At 43.1% G+C, this 6,000-nt stretch overlaps 1 pseudogene; it reads right to left on the reverse strand.

Annotated features, from left to right (window-relative positions):
• Positions 1-92: 92 nt before the first annotated feature.
• LOC147958351 (uncharacterized) lies at positions 93-1,172 on the reverse strand (annotated as a pseudogene).
• Between the last annotated feature and the right edge of the window lie 4,828 nt (positions 1,173-6,000).

Consider the following 6,000-nt stretch of genomic DNA (forward strand, 5'->3'; position numbering starts at 1 on the left):
AACACCTAAATGAGCAAGCAAATTCAATATTTAGAACATTCAAATGCATTTCAAGATGAAACAATATGTAACTAATGCACAAGGTGAACAAACTAACCAATGAATGGTCTGCACCCCTTGAGAAACCCCTCCCTTGCTCCATTGATGCAATGGAACATAGCATGAAATCTTGGACCTGGATGGGGGATTTTTGCATTGGGTGTTGGAGTTACAGTAGTGACAACTACTCTACTCCCAGGGTTTGTATCCATCACTGTCTGAGCATAGTCTTTCAACCTAGGGTATTGCTTCTTGTGGTCTCCTAGCACAACATCAATAGCTAGGTTCTTTGCCCTATATGCCATTGACTTCGGCACATCCACACCATACTTCTCCATGCAGGCATCAATCAAAGTCTGAATGCCAATTGTTAGATCAGATCTGAACAGTGACTCATACTTCTGTGCAAGCCACTTGGCACTTACCCTTGTTGTCTCTGTACTAATAGGGCAAGTGTGCTTAATTCTCATCTTCTTAATTACAAAAGCAGTTTCACCTTTTATAACTGCTGCCACCATAAAGAAGTTGCAATGTTTTTGGTTGCATTCTACAATTATTCTTTGATCTGAGTTCCTATGATATCTGAAGTTTCTGCCTTGAGTGATGTGTAAGTTCAACAAAGCCTCTCTGAATTGATGTTGATCCAAGAAACACATCTTTAGACATAATTGCTCATGTGGTGCCTCCATCTTCTCATTGTACCATTTTCTATGAGGCCTCTGCTTTGCCCTGCTCTTCCTTTTCTTTGGCAGTACAAATGACAATGGCTCATAACCATCATCATCAGCCTCCTTCAACAATCCTTTCTCTTCTTCATCAGATGAAGGTTTGAAATCAGGTTCCTCCTCTTGAACTACACTTGAATGTGTCCTTGTTGTAGGCACTTTCCTAACTAGAAGCTTCTGTTTCTTCTTCTTCTTCTTCTCTTCCTGTACAATTACAGTTTCTTCATCCTATGAAACAACTTTCTCATCTTCATCCATTTGGAAAGGTTCCTCAACCTCTGTGTCACCCTCATAATGCACCACTTCTTCCACCTCAGATTCTTCATCATCTGTTTCTTCCTCTTCTATTTCATCATACTCTCTCTGTTTCTTTCCCTCCTCCATCTCTATATCACCAGCATCACCCATATAAAAAGGGTTTACATCACTATCATATTCACCTTCACAATCAGAACCACCACTGCCATCATATCCCTCTTCTTCTTCTATTTCCAACACAGCTTTCAGTTTTCCTTTTACATTCTTGCTCTCTTGTGTGCAAACACTAGTACCATGAGCTACACTGAAGCTGCTACTCTGACTTTCAAAGGCAACTCCTTCTTCATCAATAGCATAGATGGGTGGCTCACTGAGATCATATAACACAGGCTCTTCATACACAACAGTGGATAATTCTTGCCTCTCAATCTGGCTGCAAAGAGGTGGAATAGTGGATAATTCTTGCCTCTCAAACTGGCTGCAAGGAGGTGGATCGGTGGATAAATCTTGCCTCTCAAACTGGCTGCAAGGAGGTGGACATGCTCTCACTAACAAATTTAAAACCTTACACTCCTCAACCTGCCTCTTTACTAGTTGCAACTCAGCATTACTCTCTACCATCTCCAATCCTTTCTCCCCTAAATCTGGATTCTCAATGTGAAACAACAGATCATATTCACTAAATCCTTGGGTTTCCATCACTGCAATCATATTCATGTATGTCACATCTGAACTGCAGAGCTTCAGCTCAAACATTTCTGAAGCATCAAAATGTCTGTTATTTCAACCTAACATCCAATTTTGTCTGTTATTAACCAATTTTGTCTGTTATTAACCAATTTTGTAAGTGGTCATCTGAACCTAACATCCAAAATGGCATCATACAAACTGCAAAATGAAATAACAGACAAAATTGGTTAATAAACAATTTTGCTTAACAGATAGGCTAACATATAAACAAAGCTTTGTTTAATTTAGCCTTGCAATATGAATAAACTAAACAATTACTACAAAATCAAACAATGTAAACAACTATCTCAATGCAACCATAATTACAGAGTGGGTACTTAACTCACAGCAAACTGATGTTTTGTATTATCATATAAGTAGTTAACAGAATTGTCCACTAATGGTGCTCTGCTCTAGTTAGGACTCATTTAATCCACTATGCTTCTCTGCTCTGCTCTGGTCTAATGGCGCTCTGCTCTAATGGTGCTCTGCTCTAGTTAGGACTAAGAAATAACAATGTAAGCCACTAATGATGCTCTACTCTGCTTCAGTTAGGTAACACATAATGCTGCTCTGACAATTTGGACTAACAAATAACAATGTAATCCACTATACTTCTCTGCTCTAGTTAGGACTAGCTATTAGAGTGCTAAACATGCAGGCAGTAGAAACCTAACCCTAATCCCCAATTTCAGTGAGCAAGAATGGAACAGTTGACCACTTACAGAACACCACCGAAGCCATGAGTCCAGTGATGGGCGGTGCTAGGGTTGGCCACCCAAATTCGCGCCAACTGCAGCCTCTGCTCCATCGACAACGCCGGCTCCGCAAAATCTTCGTCCTCGCTACTGTACTCCAAGCTGGAGTAGCCGCCACTGCCATCGAGGCCTAAGCGGGGGATGTCGCCGCCGCTCACATCGCCCTAGCCATCGCCGCCTGCCGGAGTCGCCGAGGCCATCGTCGCCTAGGGAGGCACAACAGCTGGGGGGGAGAGGAGGGCGCGAGGGAGGAGCAGCCGCGTGGGAGGTGACAGTGCCTAAGCACTTCTATCCTAGGCTACGGCGGCGTTCTGTGGCAGGCGGCGGGGCGGGCGGGGAGGCAGCCACCGGCGAGGGGGAGGCAGCCGCCGGCGAGGGTGCGAGGGCAGAGCGGTGTCAGGGTCTGGCTCGGTCGCACCAGCAAGACCTAAATGGTGCAAGCCGACCTCGTCCTAGTCAGCGCGCAATCAGCGCGCGGGCACACGCGCACTGGCCAGCGTGGCGCCTGACGGGCGGGCCCAACCGGTCAACTTTTCTGTCAATATGTATAAAACGCACTTTTAGTCTTTTTGCAACGGCTCGCCCCAATCTTGGTACTGACACGTAAAAATTACCAATCTTGGTACCAATCTGCTTCCAATGCCCCAATTGTGGTACTTCTATGTAATTTACTCGTGCCGGACAGAGAAGACAAGATGGCATGCATGCATTGCATTGCATGCAGCATGGGTTTGATAACGCGCGGTCTTTGTTTGCTGAGACGAAGGTCAACAACCTCACCGCCTCGGCTCTGCTGCTGGAGGCATGCAAGAGGTAGGCCCCACTTGTTTGACTGGCCTTTTTGCGTCCCCTACACAGGATGTCAAGATGGTATACATCAACGTGTGGGTACATGGCAACTCGTAAAATCCTTTGGAGTTTGTAATTGACTTTTACATGATCATGCATTTTTACTCCTATATCAGAAACTGGCTGATAAGAAAAGGTCTTCCAATAAGGGAAACGACTTGTTTCCTGAACTCATAAAGTAAATTTTATTTTTAAAACTGGGATCTGTTAGAGCTCTGTGGTCTTTGTTAGTGTGTATAGTGGTGATTGCGCTTTTCCCAATAAAGTTACTCTAATTCTTTGCTTGGTGGTGCCATGCAGGTAGAGAGGTTTGTCGGATGTGATGACTTTATGTTATTCTCTCATATTTCTATTATTGATTCCATCATTTGTGGGGTTGGAACATTTTCTTTAAACACTAATGTGATAATCTTATGGTTCGACAACCTGCACTTCTAGGGTATCATTCTTGGCCCAAGTCTGTTCATGGCTTGCTTCCAAACTTTTTGAATGGGTAACTCAAGAGGCTTCCAATCTTTATTGATACCCGAGTTTATGCTTGTGAACGAGTAATAGTATCACTTCTATGGTCTAATTGCAATATTGGTATTCGTTCGACTTGCAAAGATTATACCAGGAATAGTATGTCTACAAGATATTTCATTGTAATTCTTGGTTGTAAGAGTTAATTTTCATTTTCTAGGACCATGAATACAAAACAGTATACCTGTAATGGTTGAGTGTGCCACCGTAAAAGTAACACATTTAAGGGTATGAATAAAGTTACCAGTATTTCTCAAAAATCTAAATGAATATCCCCACAAAAAAGTGAATACAAACTTATCACAAGAATAAAAAGATAAGCATCGACATGAGGATAATTATCCTACACATGATCTAGAGTTTGCAGTCGTGGTCTATGCACTTAAGACATGCCGACATTAGCTGATAACCAAGATTTACACCGATCACCAGAGTCTCAAGTATATCTTCACCCAAGCGGATCTGAATCTCAGGCAGAGACGCGGGTTAGTGCTGATTACAGATTACGACTTGGGCATTTCTTACACTCCAGGAAAGACCAATGTGATGACTGATGTGTTAAGTCATAAGTCCTACTGCAACAATCTCATGCTGCAATAATGTCAACCACTTCTGCACGAGGAATTCTGTAAGCTTAACATTTCATACTATTCCTCATGGATCCCTTTCTACTTTGGTGGCGAAACCTACTCTTGAGAATCAGATCATAGAAGTCTAGACGCATGATACAGGAATTTCCCGGATGAAGAAAAATATTCCCAAGGAAGTTGTTGGTTGTTTCTCTATAGATGATCGAGGTGTCGTTTACTTTGGGAACCGTTTGGTGGTTCCCAAGAGTCAACAAGTGCAACAATGATCCTCTAGGAGGTTCATGAATCTCCTCTCGCTATTCATCCCGGTAGTACTAAGATGTATCAGGACCTATGTTAGAGGTTCTGGTGGACTAGAATGAAGAGATAAATCATTGAGTTCATTGCTAACTATGACGTTTGTCGTCGTGTTAAGGTAGATTATCAGAGGCCTGCTGGCACCCTTCAGCCTTTAGCGATTCCTGAGTGGAAATGGGACAAAGTTGATATGGATTTCATCACTGGTTTTCCCTGGACCAAGAAGGGGAATAATGCTATTTTTGTGGTCATCGGTCGTCTTTCCAAAGTGGCTCACTACTGGTCAGTTGGCTGACTCATATTTCTCGAATAGTGTCTCTTCATGGTATTCCACTAGAGATCAATTCAGACCATGGAAGTATTTTCACTTTTCGATTTTGGGAGAGTTTATAGACTGCCATGGGAAACCATCTATCTTTCAGTACCGCTTTCCACCCTCAGTCAAGTGGTTAAGTGAAAAGGGTCAAATTCTCGAGGACATGCTTAGATCTTGCATTACTCATTCGTTATGGATTGAAGAAGTGTCTTCCTTTTGCCGAGTTTGCTTATAACAATAGCTACCAATCCAGCCTCAAGAAAGCACCCTTCGAGATTCTTTATGAACAAAGATGTCGAACACCTTTGAACTGGTAAAAAACCAGCTAAAGATAGTTCTTTGTACCGGATATGATCCAGGAGGCAGAAGAGCATGTTCCCATCATTCGTGATAATTTGAAGACAATCCAGTCTCGTTAGAAGAGCCAATATGGTCGTCATCATAAGGAAGTAACTTATAAGGTTGATGACAAGGCTTACCTTTGGGTTACCCCTTTGAAGGGTACCCAATGCTTTGGTATTAAGGGAAAGTTGGCTCATCGTTACATTGGTCCTTTTCTCATTCTCGCTAAACGAGGAGAGGTTGCCTACCAACTGGAACTACCCCCACATGTTTCCTGAGTCCATGATGTCTTCCACGTCTCTCAACTCAGGTGTTGCTTCTCGGATCCGATCCGGGGAGTGGACCACGAAACACTTGACCTCCAAGATTGCCTCACATATTGAGAGTACCATGTTCGTATTCTTGATCAAGCCGAGCGTATCACTCGATGTTGGAACATCCGGTTTCTCAAGGTTCGATGGTCACATCATTCTGAGAGAGAAGCTACTTGGGAATGAGAGGATTGTCTTCGACTCAAGTACCCCACTCTCTTCCTGCTGACTCCTGAATCTTGGGACGAGATTCTTTTGAGTGGG

Source organism: Triticum urartu, chromosome 7A (genome assembly GCF_056163025.1).
Source record: "Triticum urartu cultivar PI428250 chromosome 7A, HENAU_Tu73, whole genome shotgun sequence".
NCBI lineage: Eukaryota > Viridiplantae > Streptophyta > Magnoliopsida > Poales > Poaceae > Triticum > Triticum urartu.